The following is an 18,855-nucleotide window of genomic DNA, read 5'->3' on the forward strand; positions in this document are numbered from 1 at the left end:
TTTCTATCTCTGCTCAGTATTGCATTCCAGGTAATTTGGTCTCAGCAACCCTCTAGTTCTCTAGTTCCTCCTTCAGGGACAACTATATCTAGCCTAGTCTTTTAAAGAATTTACCATTGGATTCTCCCCTCCCCTCCCCAAATAATGACTAGCTACTCTCTACTCTAATAAAGACAAAGCATATGGAAGTGTCTACTAAACATGTATTTATTATTTCAAGACAGAAAAAAGTTGTAGGGCAACGATCTTACTAATCATCAAATGAAAAAGTATTAAAACAACCATGTAATAGTCTCTCTTTTTTTTTTTCTCTCTCTTTTGGGAGACTAATCAATGCTAGTCCGTGCTAGCTAGGATGCATGGAAGTAGATAGTTTCATGTATTGTAGGTGTCAGTATCAATTGGTACAATATCATGAGGCAACTTAGAAAATACATATCAAGAAATTTAACCAGTAGTTTGAGCTCATGAGACATACAGACTATAGGTAATACTCTGGAAATAACATGAATGTGGAAATACAATAGAAATTATATATGAGATACAAATTATTACCATGGAATATAAGCTAGAACAAAATGTGAACAGTATTTGGTTTGGGGTGATACGACTACAAGTGATATCCATTCTGCTTTTCTTTTTCTATAACTTTTCTCGAACCGGCCTTCTTTTTATAATTGAGTAAAATTCACATGACACAGAGTTAACCATTTTTAAAGTGCACGATTCAGTGGCATTAAGTACATTCACAATGTTAGGGATCTGTCACCTCTATGTTCCAGAACATTTCATCACCCCGAAAGGAAACCCTGTCCTCAGTAAGCAGCCCTCCTCACCCCTCTTCTTCCCCAGCCCTGGCAACCACTAATCTGCTTTCTGTCTCTCTATATTTACCTTTCTGGATATTTCATGTAAATGGAATCATGCAATACGCACCCCTTTGTGTCCGGCTTCTCACTTACTGTAATGCCTTCAAAGTTCATCCATGTCATAGTATGGAATAACATTCCATTGTACGAATACACCACACTTTGTTAACCCTTTCATTCACTGATGGACACTTGGGTCGTTTTTATCTTTTGGCTATGGGAAACGGTGCTTCTATGAACACTTGTGTACAAGTTTTTGTTTGAAGACCTCTTCTCAATTCTTTTGGGAACACCCCTGGGAATGTTCTTAGAAAGCCAGATCTAGTTACCCGGCAAAGGCATATTTATTCATTTTTCTCTCTGAATTTGTGTGCAGCATTTTGGATGGGATGGAACACAGGAAAGGAGACCCATATGGTTGGTTCTCCCATGCCACAGTCCCAAGTGGAAGTCATGATAAGCGTGTGAGCCCTGCTGGGCTGCCACAGGGGTCCTAAGGAGCAGGTGCTCCCACAGTGCAACTCAGAATGCAGGCTGGGGGCCAGATGCTGGGGGCCAGATGCCGGTGGGTGAACCATGTAACACCACTCAGCAGGCTGGCATTTTGAGTACATAATGTGCTAAGCACTGATAAGAATCTGGGGAGGTTTTGTGATAAGACCAATGGAGGTCCAAGAATCTTTGAACAGGGGCTAGGAAAAGAGAGATCTTTTCAGTCTTTAGGGGTCTGACAGTAGGTTTCTATTTACCTTGTACGGCAGCCTTAGGCCGGGGAGATGGGGAAAGGATGAGAAGAGTTTGCACTGCCCTCTATGCTAGCAGACCTCTCCACGCCGTTTATGACTCAGAGCTGGCTTAGTGGATTGATGGTTACCTGGGCAACAGATGTTGTATGGCTCTCATCGATAGTTCTGCTCTGTGCGTGACAACTTGGTCAGGACCACTGGGCTTTGCAATGTTCTTCTGAAGCAGTTGGTGCTCTTATCTGGGATTTGCTTCCACTTTCATTACAGAAAGCTGATCCCAAAATTACACACACGGCCTGAATGCACCTCTACTTCTGTTTCCTGCAAGAAGAATAAAATCATAAGAAAAGATTACAAATGGAGAAAACAACTCCCTCGATGAAATGGATAGACATTCATTTACATATTATTTTTTGAATGTCATATATTTAAGCCCACAGGAGCCCCTGGAAAGATATTACAAAGATATTGCAGCCAGGAAAAGAACCCAACTACCTGAGAAATAGTTGTTCCTCTTAATAGGATGTGGAGATTAATCCCAATTGGGCATCAGACATCAGCCAAGTGCTCAAAAGCCGTTGAGGTAGAAAACTTTGCAGGTTTTTAATCAAAGTTCTGGCTGGGTCAGAGTGATGTTCCAGGTTAGTTCAGCCTCACATTAATGCGCCAGCCCAAGCTGGGCAGCCTTTACTTAACTACAGAGTGCTTTAATTAAGGAAAGCAAAGCAAGCAGCTGGTGTGAATCCGTTCGGCTGTTAAGTTTTCAATGCCAAGGCCCAATCTGGGGCACTTCTTACTAAGCTTTCAGTATCATCTGGAGTATGAGTTTGGGGTAGTCAACAAGTGTTTACCAGCAGCTAAGTGAGATTTCAGCGCAAGACCTCCCCCCACCCCCCGGCCCTGCAAAAGCCATCTGACCTGAACTCAGATCTTATCCCTCGAGTAAGCATTAGCCTCAACTTTTTAGCGGTAAGATTTTCAGGTTAATAACTTCCTCCCCTAAGTTCTTGACTGAGAATTTGAGAAAATTCAAATCATGCTTCCTGAACTTCTGGCTCTGGGAGATTCTTCTAGAAACCCCTGTGGCTCTTCCAGATCTGCTCTTTTCTTCTATGTGGCAAATAGTTTTTAAATATGATTCGTGCTGTTCCTGGAGTGCTGGATTGAGAAGGATTTTAAGGCCACTTCAGGGTTCAGCAACAAACCATGCTGTGGGCCTGCCTCAGACATGGGAAAGGATTTCCATAACTACCCTTCTGTCTGACTTCTATCTGTGATGGATTCCCACCCCTTGGGAAGGTGATTCTCTTGGCCTGGGATCCCATCCTCCAGCTACCCAGGCCTGCCTGCTTCCTCAGCAGTGGGATGAAGTGGGATGGTTTGGCGCTCAAACTGACCTAGATTCAAACTCCAGCTCCAATAATTATTAGCTTTGTGACTTTGGTGAGAGAATGAGGGAAAAAACGTAAGTAGACTATCCAGGAGAGGACCCGGCTGTAGTAGGTGCTCTGGAAGTTATACTGCTCTTTTACAACTCAACTGGAGCTTGCTTTTGGAACTATTTCTGGCTCTTTTATCTCCTATGGCCTCCCAGGTACCCCTCCACTCTGTCTTTTTCCATTTTGCTGGTGAGTGACATTTCCCTCCTCTCTGTCCCCTACTAGATGGAGCCATTGGCATGTTTATATTTGTTGTTCAAGAAATGCTGCTTGCTCATCGTTAAGTGCTTCTGAACTACTGCTCCTTCCCCATCTGCCTTACAAGTTGAGATCTTTGTGCCTGAGAGATGAAAAGGATCTGTACATAAGGCTCCTTCAGCAATGTCAAGGGCAAGGTAAGCCCTAGCAGCATCAGCTCTTCCAAACAGAAACGAGCCAGCAACACAGAATGTGAAGAGAGCCTTAGTCGTTTCCAGACCATCAAACTACAAAGGAGCTCTTCCGCACTGCCATATGGCCGGCGAAGCCAAATGCATCCAGTGACGGGCGTCACAGTGACACACTGTGCCGAGCTGCTCACTGAGTTGCTGGGATGATTAGGACTTTCGATGCTGCTGGAATCAGAATCCCAATGGGGGTGGAGGGTGGCGCCTCTATCCAGCTGCTCTTCAGCAACGCGAATCGTCCATTAAACCCTTAACCCTCCTAAATTCTGCTTTAGGGGCTTAAATGTGGCATTGGGTGACCTTATAAAGGAAGCCCATGAACCGTTCTTTATGCCAGACTTGAGAGTGGGAAATCGAGTAGGAAATTCCTTAATATATTTTCCGCACATTCAACACTGTCCACCCCCATTGTCCCTCCCTGTTCTCCCTTAGTGGGGAGGAGGTTTCTCAGTATAAAATACCAATTGTTCTATGGAAGGTGATTGGTTTCAGCTCAAAAGAGGCTGCCTTATGTGGTGGGTGCCACAGAAACCCAGGCAAACAGGACCCCAGTCAAAGAATGATGGGAGCCCTGAGAGATGGCCTTCACTAGCTCCACTCCAGGGGCAATGACAGGAAGGGGCTGGGACCCTATGGAGATGAGCGTGGAGATGGTGGGCAGGTAGGTGGCTGAGGAGAAGGGGCTTCTGTGTGGCCACGTGGGATTGAGGCAGCACTTGCTGAAAAGTGGCCCAAAGGAAAGGCAAGAAAAATATGTATGCCAGCCTTCGGCAGCCACACGTGTTTTTGATAAGCTGTGATAAGACTGGGTTCTTCCTGGAGATAGATTAAGAGGATCCACCTTTCTAGACTTTGAGGGGTCCAATGGAAGTATTACATGGGCATATCTAGTTAAAAAGCAAACCAAAACAAACCAAAAAGCAAAGGTCCCGATAGCTTCTCTGGCAAAAAAATATCTCCCTCTCTCTTCCCACCATCTAACAGTAACTTTTACTACCAGTCGGTGCTGTTCAGTGCTTCACAGGTTTTTAACTCATTTAATTCTGTACGTATTATCATTTCACCATTTCACAGCTAAGGAAACCAGGCAAAGAGGGATGAAGTGACTTGAGCAAGGTCCCATGAGCTCATGGAGGCCCATCTGGGACTGAGAGCGTCAGCCGTCTGGGACTAGAGCCTGGGCCCCTCACTGCTAGACACCACTGCCTCTCCTCAGCCAATAAGACCACCTTCCAGATGTCCCTTAAGTCCTGAACAGCCTCACCGCCCACCCCAACCCTGCCCCGCTGCTCCCTCCCTGTACTCTCACACCTGTGCCAGGAGTCCTCCAAGGTGGCTCTCCTGTTACTTGGTGGGTCTACGAATCACCTCCAGACTAGACTGGTGGCACGAACTTCATCTTGTAATTAAGTTTGGAATTCCTCGTGTCCATTTAGTAACAGACACAAAGCCAGCACTGGCAGATGTTTGTCAGATGAAATGAATGAATCAGGAATATACATTGAGGGATGTGGAAGAAAACTGGGGCCTCATGAGGCACAACTGCACCTCGTAATAATATTCATATTTGTTGGCCACTTGCTTCATTCCAGGCAGTGCACTGAGCGCTCTTCATGCACTGTCCCTTAATCACTAGCACGACTGATAGGGTAGTTCTGCCAGTCTCCTCGCTGTAATCTGAGGAAAGCAAAGCTTAGACTGAGCCACTCAAGGGCGCTCAGCTGGTAGTCTACAGAGCCAGGATCCCAACTCTGATCTGTCTGATGCCAAAGCCACTGATGTTGACCTGCTCCATTTCTTGCTGCTGTTCAAATTCCTGCCCTGCTGGTCTAAGCTTACCTATTTGTAATGGGACCATGGCAGAGGGTTTTCCAGCTGCAGTTTTGAAGTCCTACCATCTTTGCTATGGGGCTCCCTAAAACAATGCTGCCTGTGATCATCTTAAAATCTCTATTTTTCTTATTGGTGTTACATAATCATTGTATTGTTACTACGGCTGGCCCATTCGAGTTGAGCTCTCACTGTATATGACTCTGAGCACTTTTAGTATTTAAATATCTTTAATCCTTTCAACAACTGCATGAGGAAGTTACTTTTATGAAACTCATTTTACAAAAGAGGAAATTGAGGCCCAGAAAGGCAAATTAAAACTCGGGCACGTTTCCACCCTATGGTGAGAGACATGTTGGTATTCAGTCCCAACCAGTCTGCTTCCAGGGCCTACGTCCTCCACCCCTGTGTGAACCGGACTCACCAGCGGTACTGGGTGCTAAACATCCCTGCCTGGGGCCGCCAATTCCTTGATTAGCTTGCGGTCTTCAAAGGCCAAGGCTATGGGCTTGATCTCTGGATAGCGGTGGTCTACACCTTAATTCTGGCCAGATATTCTGCAAAAGCCTCACAGACCTAGGCCCTTGGTTACCAAGGAGACCAGGTGGGGATGGATCAGTGCTAGTCTGCCAGCTCCACCGGGAAATCCGTGCTTCTCATGAAAGGTCAGAGCTAGCCTCTCTACATCATTAAAATACCCATTCAAACCTCTGTTCGTCAATGGATTTGGCTTCCTTGTTTCCCTCCGTGCTACACCTGTCCCCACCTGGATTTCTATGCACGGAACGCTGGCTTTCACATCCATGATTTGCTGAAAGGGTCAAATTCCACACTGGCTGTTTCATCAGAAGGGTGAACACTGCGTGTTTAGATATTTGATGTGCTTAGACTGAGAGTGTTTCCCAGTGAAAGCTTTAGAGGTTTTTGGGCAGATCCTGGAGTAGCAAGGGAGGTGAGAGCTGTCAGGGGCTTTACGGATCAAAGTCTGGCACCACCTTTTCTTTTCTTTTTTTTACTAGATAAGGGAGGCCAGATCACCAGCTAAACAGCAGAACCAGGACAAGACATCCCATCTGCCATCAACAGGCCACCTGAGACTGAAATTATGTTTGCTCAAAACTCTTCGGGAATTTATTTTGGCCTCATCGGCAAAGCCCAGGACCTGAAAATGGCTATTTCATTGTTGGAGAGGAAAGAAGGATGTGCCATCCATGCATTAGCATCTCTACAGTCAAACTGAAGTGAAAAATGGATCGACTTTCAGCCCAATTTGATCAATCAGGGTAATCAACAGGAAGTTATTTCCGCAAATATCCAGGTTCTATATTTGACGTAACTGCTCTATGTATGTTAATTCTATGTAACTACTCTGTGTATTTCAATATGCTTCTATAGACAAGATCATTTTGAAGTTTTGGTCTTTTTATCCTGACTGCTAGGAAAATTGCCACACCATTTAGTAGACCTTATATACCATTAGCCTTTCACAAATGTCTGCGTGCAAAACAGGTCTGTCATTTAAAAAATTAATTTGTAGTATGGGGTTTCCATTTGAGATAATGGAAGAGTTCTGGAACTAGATAATAATGGTGGTTGTACAACATCATGAATGTGCTTAATGCCACTGAATTGTACCCTGTAAAATGGCTAAAATGGTCAATTATGTTATGTGTTTTTATAATAAAAAATATATCTAAAACCTAATTACTGTAAATAAGAAAAAAATTAGTTCAGTTGCAAAAAATGTATTTCATTGATTTATTCAGTAAATGCATATGGAGTCACCTGCCATAAGTCAGGTGCATATTTAAAGAAATATTTGGAAGTACTTGCTAACTGTAGGGTGTTATGGAAATGTAAGTCTGTTTGTGATAACCAGGCATGTGTTTATGAATGAATGCTGGATACTGTCCATTCACTCTTCACGCTTCTCCACCTTGCTTTGTGTTGTCGGAGCCTCCCTTGAAGGGACTGCAGCAATGGATTTCTTTACCATTTGGCAACCTATACTGGGTTTGGCCAAAGGGAGGCGCCAGAAGAAGGAGTGTGAGGTTGGTATATATATCTCTTCAACTCCCTTCCTGGCAGGTCATTGTAAATTGGTTGTATCCTTCTACCAAAGGCCAAAGCTCCTCGTGGTCAGCCTTCTCTTGTAGCTACCCTCAGAGAGTTTTAGGAAGCGCCCTCTCCTCTTTCCCCTTCTGGCCTAGGGTGGTGAACAGCTGCCAGCTGTGGCTGGACCCAGGGTGCTGCTGTCCTTGTTAATTCCCTTAGCCCCTATCCACTTGCTATATATGACCCTTTTATTAAACAGTCCTCAATTACCATCAATGAGTATACCATCAGATTCCTGCAGGAGCTCTGGTCAATACAGGAGGTGTGCATTTGTGTGTGTGTTTGTGTAGCAAATGGTAGACATTTTCTCTGCCCCAACTCATTATCGAAGGAAACTGGAAGTGCATACTTTAAAATTTGTCTGTCTGAGAAATGCAGAAGAATTTGGAATAGTGAGAATTGAGTTTTAAAGACTCCACTTACGGTTGCTTCTAGGTGGTTTTGGTTTTTTGCTTTTAATCTTTTTTTTAACATCATGTCTCATGGTTTAAAAGGTGACTGTACTCCAAATGGGTGAATATTCTCTGAAACTCCCATGATTTTACAAAAAAATGGACTTTGAATTAACAGAGTTCTGAAGTATTCAACATCTTTTATTATAAAACAAGAAGGTACCATTTCAACTAGGGACTACTGATTGCTTAAAACTACACTCCTTAGAATAAACCTATATTAGTTTAATGAAGTTTTCCTGTGATTAGTGTAATTTACTGCAATTATATTCAAACCCCAAATTATGGGTATTATACACATGAAATACAGCACTGGTTTAAGGCAATTAGTTTAATCATTTTCCTTTTGTGAAATGGAACAGGGACACTACAGAGCAGCGCTGCCCAACAGCACCCGGTGTGAAAAGGCCAGCCCTCTGTTTTGGTCCTTGTAGGACAGAGCCTCACTTTCTCATGACTGCCGCTGCCCTTGCCTCCCACTGCACACAGCGTTATACAAAACAACGCCCCGTAGAGTGGTGTCTTGTTACCGTTCATCAACATCCTCAAGCTGTGTCCTTCAGGCCTTCCTTGTCATGCACCTGGACAGTTGCCACCAGGCTTCCTCACATGCTCAGGCATAGTAGTCACTGCAGAGGGTGCCTGGACCAAAGCAAGGCTTAAAGCCAGCCTGCACACTGCTCATCAAGCCGGTTTCGGTTGTTTTGACAAAGAAGAGGTGACCTTTTCTAATTTGCTCAAAAGTGGCAACAATAGCCCAATTGCTAGTGTCTCCTGACAGGTCTCTCTTCCTCTGGTCTTGCTTTCCTTTTATTTATCCTTCCACTAGAATAAACTTCTAAAATGCAAGTTTTGACCGCAATGGGATACCACCTCACATTGGTCAGAATGGCTAAAATGAACAACTCAGGAAACAACAGATGTTGGCGAGGATGTGGAGAAGGGGAAACCCTCTTACACTGTTGGTGGGAATGCAAACTGGTGCAGCCACTCTGGAAAACAGTATGGAGGGTCTTTAAAAAGTTAAAAATAGAGCTTCCCTATGACCCAGCAATTGCACTATTAGGTATTTATCCAAAGGATAAGAACATAGTGATCTGAAGGGGCACCTGCACCCCAATGTTTATGGCAGCAATGTCCACAATAGCCAAAGTATGGAAAGAGCCCAGATGTTCATCAACAGATGAATGGATAAAGAAGATGTGGTGTACATACACAATGGAATAGTACTCAGCCATCAACAAGAATGAAATCTTGCCATTTGCAATGAAGTGGATGGAACTAGAGGGTATTATGCTAAGTGAAATAAGTCAGTCAGAGAAAGACAAATACCATATGATTTCACTCATATGTGGGATTTAAGAACCAAAACATGAACATAGGGGAAGGGAAGGAAAAATAAAATAAAGTAACATGAAAATTGAGAGGGAGGCAAACCATAAGGGATGCTGAACTCTAGAAAACAAACTGTGGGTTGCTGGAGGGGAGGGAGGTGGGGGATGGGGTAACTGGGTGGTGGGCATTAAGGAGGACACCTGATGTGATGAGCACTGGGTGTTACATGCAAATGATGAATCACTAAATTCTACCTCTGAAACTAAAAAAATAATTAAAAATAAAAAATAAAATGCAGGTTTTGAAAGCATGATGAAACAATGTGAAGAACACACAAATAAATGGAAAGATATCCTGTGTTCATGAATTGGAAGAATTATTATTGTTAAAATGTCCATACTACTTAAGGGATATACACATTCAATGCAATCCCTATTAAAACTCTATAACCTTTTTCACAAAAGTAGAAAAGAGAATCCTAAAATTCATATTGAATCACAGAAGACCTACATAGCCAGAGCAGTGTTGTGAAAGAAGAACAAAGCTGGAGGCATCACACTTCCTGATTTCAAACTATACTATGAAGATATAGTAATCAAAACAGTGTGGTTATTGGCATAAAAACACACATAGAGACCAATGGAACAGAATAGAGAATGTAGAAACAAACCCTTTCGTATATGGTCAAAGGAGCTTCAACAAGGATGCCAAGAATACACAAAGGGAAAAGGACAGTTTCTTCAATAAATGATCCTGAGAAAAGTAGATATCTACATACAGGAGAAGGGAACTGGACCCTTACCTCTCTCCATACACAAAAGTCAACTCGAAGTGGATTAAAGATTTACGTCTAAGACCTGAACTAAAACTCCTAGAAGAAAACATAGGGAAATGGTCTGAGCAACGATTTTTTTTTTTTTTGGATATGACCCCAAAAGCACAGGGAACAAAACCAAAAATAGACAAGTGGGATTGCATTAAACTAAAAAGCTTCTGCATAGCAAAGGTAACAATCAACAGAGTGAAGAGACAACCTATGGAATGAGAGAAAATACTTGCAAATCTGATAAGGGGCTTACTTAGAAAATACATAAGGAACTCAATAACAAAAAAACAAATAGCCCAGTTAAAAAATGGGAAAAGGTCCCAAATAGACATTTCTCAAAAGAAGACATATGAATGGCCAGATAGATACAAAAATATATGAAAAATGGTCAACATTACAGATCATCAGGGAAATGCAAATCAAAACCAAAATGAGGTACCACCTCACACCTGTGAGAGTGGCTGTTATCAAAAGGTAAATCTTGGCAAGGACGTGGAGAAAAGAGAGCCTTTGTGCACTGTTGGAGGAAATGTAAAGTGGAATAACCATTATGGAAAATAGTATGGAGGTTCCCTGAAAAATTAAAAACAGAACTACCCTGTGATCCAGCAATCCCACTTCTGGGATTTATCCAAAGGAAACAAAGTCAGTATTTCCAAGAGGTATTTGTACTCCCACGTTCACTACAGCATTATTCATAATAGCCAAGATATGAAAACAACCCAAGTGTGCCTCGAAGGATGAATGGATAAAGAAAATGTGATATATATGTATATATATATATATGTATATATATATAATTTAGCCCTCAAAAAAGAAGGAAGTCCTGTCATTTGCAACAACATGGATGAGCCTGGAGGACATTATGCTCATAAGTGATATAAGACAGGCACAGAAAGAAAATTCTATTCTACTCACAGAGATAGAGTAATATGGTGGTTGGTGGGGTAGGAGGGCGGAATGGGGAGATACTGAAACGAAAAAATTAACAAGTGGGTGCTTGGATGGCTCAGTCAGTGAAGAACCTGGCTCTTGGTCTCAACTCAGGTTGTGAGTTCAAGCCCTGTGTTGGGCTCCATGCTGGGTGCGGAGCCTACGTGTAAAAAAAAAAAAAAAAAAAAAAAAGGAAATAATAAAGAGAAATATGGGAGTTTGACCATGCTTCTTCTGCTTATACTGTTCAGTGACTCCCCATTCCAGAGAGCAGTGTGCCTCAAACTTCCATGTACATATGAATCTCTGAGGGTGGGTTGGGGGAGGGGGGTGTGGAACTTGTTAAAGTGTAGATTCTAATTCACTAGATCTGGGGTGAAGCCTGAGACCCTGCATTTCTCACAAGCTCCGGGTGAGGCCCATGCTTCTGGTCTGCTAACCACTTTCAATCACAAGGTTCTAGAACAGTGTTGTCCAATAGAACTTTCGACAATGATGGAAATGTTCTCTATCTGGACTGTCCAATATGGTAACCACTAGTCTTATGTGACTATTGAGACTGTCTACCGAAATGTGGTTATTGAAATGTGGCTTGTGTGACTGAGGAACTGAATTTTAAATTTTATTTTATTTTTTTCCTTTAAATTTAAATAGCCACATGTGGCTAACGGCTACTGGACTGGACTACACAGTTGTAGAAGGAAACATCCATACTCTCACTGTGATGTCCAAAGCCCTCCCCTGATCTGTCTTTTGCCTACATCTTGCTGCTCATTTCATGACCTTCCTTGTTTCTTATTTTACGGTACAATACCATGAAACTACGATAACTCTCAAAACAGACCAGTGGTTTCCACGCCCCCACTTTGCCCATCCTGTTCCTTTTGCTTGAATGCCTTTCGCCATGATTTGTGCCCAGTAACGTCACATTTGCCTTCCTGCTTCAGTCTTGGCACCCCCTCCTCTATGACTCCTTCCCTGGCCTTCCTGCTAACAGCACTCATTTACCATCTACAGGTTTTGAGGGCCCCTCACACACATTATTTCATTCAACCTGCACAGTAAGCCTGGCAGAAGAAAACTGAAGCTTGAGGCAGCTTGCCAGGGTCACAGAGCCAGAAAGCAGACAATCATAAATTCAGATGAAGGTCTACCTGATTCTGAAGCTCATGCTTTGCTCCCCACACACCACAGTGCTTCTGCGGCCACCACGCTGGTATACGGACGACACTAATCCCACAGTGGGGAAATAAGTGGTCTACGGTCTCTCTTCTTCCTGGGATTATAAGCTAGTATTCTTTATTTCCGTATCCCATGCGCCCATGAGTGTTTGATAACTATGGTTGCATCAACATGCACGTTTCCACTCTCCAGCGCCTTTGTAAAACCCATGAGTGCAGTGGCCAAGTTTTATGTCACTGATGTGCTCAGTGCTCAACAAGCTGCTGACGAGAGTCTGAAGAAGGGAATTCAGAACTAAACGAGGATGTGGACTACGGGCAACATTGGCAAGGATATTGTCAGCAACCCAAGGGGAAGGATTCTTGCTAAGCAGCGTTTCAACTTCGAAATAAAACTATCCCTTTCAATCTTTTCATAATTTACAGAATGCTATGTTTTTCCCCTACACGGTGTCACTTTCTATCTCTTATGTTACTGTGGATCTAAATTATACATTTGAATTCTGTTCATTTACTTTAACAAATATTGAACAATTCAATCACAAACAAAACTCTGGGCTAGGCCCTCCGGGATCTACACTATAAATTGAATCAGACATGTTTCTCACCCTCAGACGAGCTAAGCCTCATGCAAGAGAGAGATGGGTACCCAAATAATGCCAAGGAGAAAGCAAGGAGAGAGAGTCAAGGGGGTGTGGAGGGCTGAATACGGAAGCAAACTGCAATGATTAAGTGTTGATGTGTGCTTCCCTTCAAATCTGCCTAATTAGTGTGGCCAGTGTTCTGAATTAACATCTTGTGAGGTGCACTTTATTAAGAATGTAAGAAAATGGGGATGTGTATGTGCTGCCAGCAGGACCCAGGAGTATAATTGGTACGACCTTTATAAAGGGAATTTGCAGTACTATTCAACGTCTTTAAAAACACGCATGCCCTTTGTTCCAGCAATTCTACTTGTAGGAATTTATCCTGAAATAATCATCACGGCTGTATCCTGAGTTTGATCAGCAAAGACTCTCCTGTAATATTGTTTATAATGATTAAAAAGTGCAAAAGATAAATTTCTAACCCAGAGAGAATTCAAAGAGTTTAAATCCATATGATTGAAAACTATTCAGTCATTAAAAGTGATATGAACTATATGCATTGATATGAGGCAACACCATTATCTATTTTTAAGTGAGAAAAGCAGGTCACAACACAGAATGGGCCTTATGATTTCCTAATCTGAGGAGGGAAAGTTTGAAGGTGTTCATATATACACAGATGAAACAAAGGCTGTAAGAGCCAAAGAGTTGCTTACTGTGCTCCCTGGGTGATGGGATTAGATGTGTTGTGTCCTCATGCTTTTCATCGGTATCTGCCACCTTTTATGACAGAAAAATCCTTCTTAAAAAATGAAGACACTGATCTGTTCCATGCTTGCCACTTTAGCCTGGCCTCTAATTACAAAGTCTCTTCTTGGAGATCTGGGATACTTTACAGGAAATCCATAGGTGGCCAGCTGCTTGCAAATAGCTCCAGTGTGGGGAAGTCACGCTCTTTCCTGTCATCATTCAGTGTCCTCATTCGTTGATTTCCAATATCCATTATTTTCCTGTTTCTGCTTCCACACTCAGCCATTGGCGCCATCTCCCCTTTGTCCAGCTTTTACTGATCAACGCCCTGCAGAGGTGGGCCATCTATAGCAGAAGCCTTCCGGTCCTCAAAGGCTGGTGGCCCAGGCACATTTCTCACTGCACGATTTCCTTTTGTTTGTTGTGCATTTTGACAAATAACTTCCAATCTTTGCTATCCTCCTCGTCTCTTGCTCTGTTTTTGGTAGTGCTGGTGGGGGCTGCTGTTGTCTCTTCTCTCTTCTGCTGTGTTTCCCAAATTTCATAGATGGTAAGGAGTGGGGGTCATTTGCTGGGCCCTCAAAAATTGTCCCACACGCCAGGAGCTTATTAGTCTCAAAGGAAAAGCAAGAAGTAATGAGAGCCTATTCTAGCATCTAGGCATTCCTTGATCTGTAAAATAGACACGTGAAAAGAGGAAAAGAAGCTAGAGAGTAGCGTCCTGGTTTGTTCCCACAAACACAAGATAGGTTTTAGAAGCATTACATGAGCTCCTTCCAGGAAAATTCATGTCATCATCCTAAAGAGTTGCTCAGCCTTGCATAAGGTAAGAGAGAGATTTTTAAGAACAAAAGTTGAACATGATTCAGACTGATTTTTTGCTACATAGGAGTGTGGCTTAAGCCACCTGCACACGTTTTTCCCAGTACTTCTATCATGGCTCCCGGCTCCCTGATGCCACTCTGCATTGCAGACCGTGTGACAGGAGATTCAGGAGGCTGCTGAGCACCACAGGCACGAGGAGAGGGCTGTGTCCCAGGAAGCACCAAGACGGTGGGGGTGGAGCCAGAAGCCAGGAGCTCACATCCATGAACCAACTGGAAGAAACCAGCAACCATTCAGCAGGTTGGTAGGGGAAGCAAATGCTAAGAGCAAGGCCATGTACCCCTATTTCCCCAGCTGGTGTGGCAGAAGAGTTGGCCCTGCCCTTAACGTCAGGGGTAGGCCGGGTTGTATGTCAGCATAATCATCATCGTTTTGTCTCAGTGATCCTTTCAGAGATGAGGAGGGACCAATGTAAGCTCATCAGCGCTGTGCATTCCCATTGCCCCGGAGATTGGTTCAGGCTTGCCAAGTGCAAGATTTTGTTTAATAGTTGGGGAAGAAAAGATCTGGGGTTTTTTTGCACCTCACTTACCATCCTTCTCTCTACCTTGGATCTATAAAGGTACCTAGGCCCCTTTTCTTTGACTTACTTCCCAAAGAACCAGTACCACCAACAGTTTGTGTAGATGGCTACTGGAAGTTGAAGATAATTGAGGTGGTTACAGACCATGCGGAACAACAAGCCACATGAGATATTAACCTGTTCTTCAAAGTCTCTACGCAGTCTGGCTCTCTTTCCCCTTAGGCACCAACTTCCACCATCATACTCAACATCTTCCTCTGGCCCCAACTCCCTTGCATTTCTTTATTCTCCTTTATCCTCCTGGGTCCCTCTTCTCTTCCTCTGTGCCTGTTCTGTTCAACTAAAACACTCTAATTTCCTTTGCAAATGAGTTCAGCCTTCCCTTGCCCTCTCTTCTTCTTCATATCAAGGCCTATGTTTATTCCCTCCACTCCCCAGTGAATGACTGGAGATGTTTCCTAAACAGAAATTTGTTTGCTCTTCAAGAGGAATTCTAATGTAGCTTCCAGCTTTTAAGATTTATTTTCTCTATGTTCAACTATTAAAGACAAGATGATTTGCCCCAATACTCAAACAGACTTCTGCCTGGACTTCACCACATTCCATATCCCATCAGCCATGACATCCTGTGGATTCTGCATCAGAGAAAGCGTTCAATTTGGGCCCTACCTCTCCTACCCAACCCCACTCTACAGGTCTAGTTTAGGCCACAATTGTCTCTCTCCTAGACTGGAGTTTCCAAGTATCATTCCACAGATTCTAGTGAAATATGTACCAGTCTGAAGGGACAAATAAATTTAAGGACGATGCAGTCATTTTCTCCCTAAGTCTAAATTTATTTACAATGGAGAAATCAAAACCGAATATCTGCATGTTAAAGAATGAAGTTGGACCCTTACCTTACACCATATACCAAAATTAATTCAAAATGGAATAAGGACCTAACTATAAAAATAAAACTATAAAACTCTTAGAAGAAAACATAGGGAAAAGCTTCATGGCATTAGATTTGACAAAGATTTTTTTCAATATGATGCCAAAGGCACAGGCAACAATGGAAAAAAAATTGATGAAAATTGGACTTCATCAAAATGAGAAACCTTTGTCATCAAAGGACACTACCAACAGAGTGAAAGACAATCAACGGAATTGGAGAAAATACTTACAGATCATTTCTCTGATAAGAGATTAATATTCAGAATATAGAAAGAAGTCCTGTAACACAACAACAACAACACAAACAATTCACTTAAAAAACGGGCAAAGAGGGGCACCTGGGTGGCTCAGTGGGTTAAGCATCTGACTCTTGATTTCAGCTCAGGTCATGATGTCATGGTCTTGAGATCGAGCCCCATATCACAGGCCCTGAGCTCAGTGCGGAGTCCACTTGTCCCTTTCCCTCTGCTTCTCCCCCTACTCATGCGTGTTCTCTCCCAAATAAATAAATAAAATATTTTTTAAAAATTGGCAAAGAACTTGAACAGACATTTCTCCAAAGATGTACAAGTGGCCAAGAAACCCATAAAAAGATGTTCGGCATAACTAAGCATTAGAGAAATGCAAATCAAAACCACAATGAGATACCACTTCACACTCATTCAGATGGCAATTATTAAAAAAAAATTACAGAAAATAACAAGTGCTGGTAAGGATATGGGGAAATTGGGACTCTTGTGCATTGCTGGAAGGAATGTAAAATAGAGCAGCCACTGTGGAAAATAAGATGATGTTTCTTCAGAAAATTAAACATAGAATTTCTATATGATCCAGCAAGTCTACTTCAGAGTATATACCCCCAAAGAACTGAGAGCAGGGACTCAAACAGATATTTGTACAACCATGTTCACAACAGCATTATTCACAATAGCTAAAAGGTGGAAACAAACTCACTGGCCATCTACAGAATGGATAAACAAAACATGCAATATTGTTCACCCTTAAAAAGGAAGGAAAAGGAAGGCAATTCTGACACATGCTACAACATGGATGAACCTTGAAAACATTGTGCTAAGTGAACTATGCCAGTCCCAAAGGGACAAGTATTATATGATTCCATTTCTATGAGGTACCTAGAACAGTCAAACTCATACAGACAAAGTGGAAAGTGGCTGCCAGGAGCAGGGGAATAGGGGAATGGAGAGTCAGCGTTTGAGGGGGACAGAGTTTCAGTTGGGGAAGATGAAAAAGTTCTGGAGAAGAATGGTGATAAATGTCACACAATATGTGAATGTACTTAGTGCCATAAAACTGTAACGCACAGAAATGGTTAAATTATAAATTTTATGTTATGTATATTTTACCACAAAAAAAAGCTATAAAAGAAAAAAAAAAGAACTCACCTCTAATCTGAGATTGTCCTTCATACTTTTTTGGTATGAAAATGAGTTTCATTAAAAACAAAATCTTAAATAATCTTTTTTCCCTTTAATCCTTATTTGGCAAAAACAATAAAGTTGACAAATTTCAATAACACTATTATCATTATTATATTACTCTTAGTAGTAGTCTATGAAATCTTAGAAGTTCTAAGCTACCTGCTAAATTCCCTTTTTGTCTCCCCAACATCACTCCAGAGTGATATTTCTAACATCTCATCATGTCACTCCTCCTTGTTTCAAATCCTTCAGAAACTCCCCATTACTCATGCTGGTGGTGTGAAGAGGCAAGTAAAGATATCCCCCCAGAGAATCTTCAGAAGGAGTGCAGCCCTCCCGACATCTTGATATCAGACTTCCAGCCTCAGAACTGTGATAGAATGAAGTGACTGAGTTTGACTGATGAGTGGATAAAGAGGACACACACACACACACACACACACACACACACACACACTGGAATACTACTCAGCCATAAAAAAGAATGAAATCATGCCATTTGCAACAACATGGATGCAGCTAGAGAGTATAATACTAAGTGAAATAAGTCAGTCAGAGAAAGACAAACACCATATGATTTCACTCGTATGTGGAATTTAAGAAACAAAACAAACAAGCAAAGGGGAAGAAGGGGGGGGCAAACCAACAGCTAAGCCAAGCTGAACTATAGAGAACACACTGATGGTTCCCAGAGGGGAGGTGCGCGGGGGGATGGGTGAAATAGGTGATGGGGATTAAGGAGGATGCTTGTGATGAGCACCAGGTGTGTGTGGAAGCGTTAAATCACTATATTGTACACCTGAAACTCATATAGCACTCTGTGTTAACTAGCTGAAACCTAAATAAAAACTTAAGAAAAAATAAAGTGACCGAGTTTGTGGTGATTTGTTCCAACAGCCACGGGAAACCAATACTAAATTATTTTTATCCTCGATCTTAGTAGTAGGACAGATCCTGGCCGTATGATATGTTTTAAAAGAGTGAATTAATTAACATTAATACATCGGGGTGATGAAAGAAAGCTTTAAACGGTTTTTGGGTAACTTGAATGGAACATTATAGAATTGTACTGGATGAGAGATTTCCAGTTGGAGGGTTCTCTGGGAAGAGAACTAATATTTGCCGAGGGCCTGCTGGGTACTAGGCAGCGAGATAAGCTTCGTTCATAAATTACATCACGGTGGGAGTGTTATAAATTGCAGTGGCAAAAGCAAGCTCTTTGGAGTCAAATTTGAGCTCTGATTCTTATTAACTGTATGACCTTCAGCAAATTACTTAAACTCTCTTACCCAAAATTTACTTATAGTGAAAAATGAGGATGTGATTCCTAACTCGCTGCCCTGTTTTCAGGGGTAAAGGAGGCCATGTTTGAAATAGCTGAGCGCAGCACCTGGCACGCGGAAAATCTTAACAAACCTAAGTTCTCGTGAGCGTAACGTGGTGGTTCCTGCTGAGGGGGTCCTGGAATGGGGAACCCGGGCCCTCGCGTGAGAACAGGTGCAAAGTACCCCACTTCTCAAAGCGCAGAGAACTCAGGCATTTGAGGTCCCCGCAGACCCTGCA

At 42.5% G+C, this 18,855-nt stretch overlaps 1 long non-coding RNA gene across 1 annotated transcript in view; it reads right to left on the reverse strand.

Annotated features, from left to right (window-relative positions):
- LOC148109450 (uncharacterized) overlaps positions 1–18,855 on the reverse strand; it is a 47,346-nt gene that overhangs the window by 28,193 nt on the left and 298 nt on the right. The window contains exon 2 of the long non-coding RNA XR_015725640.1: positions 1,744–1,936. This is a non-coding gene — a long non-coding RNA (uncharacterized LOC148109450). The remainder of the gene's footprint in view (positions 1–1,743; positions 1,937–18,855) is intronic.

This window comes from Ursus americanus, chromosome 9 (assembly GCF_024610735.1).
Source record: "Ursus americanus isolate L20-20 chromosome 9, mUrsAme1.1.p, whole genome shotgun sequence".
In the NCBI taxonomy this organism is placed as follows: Eukaryota; Metazoa; Chordata; class Mammalia; order Carnivora; family Ursidae; genus Ursus; species Ursus americanus.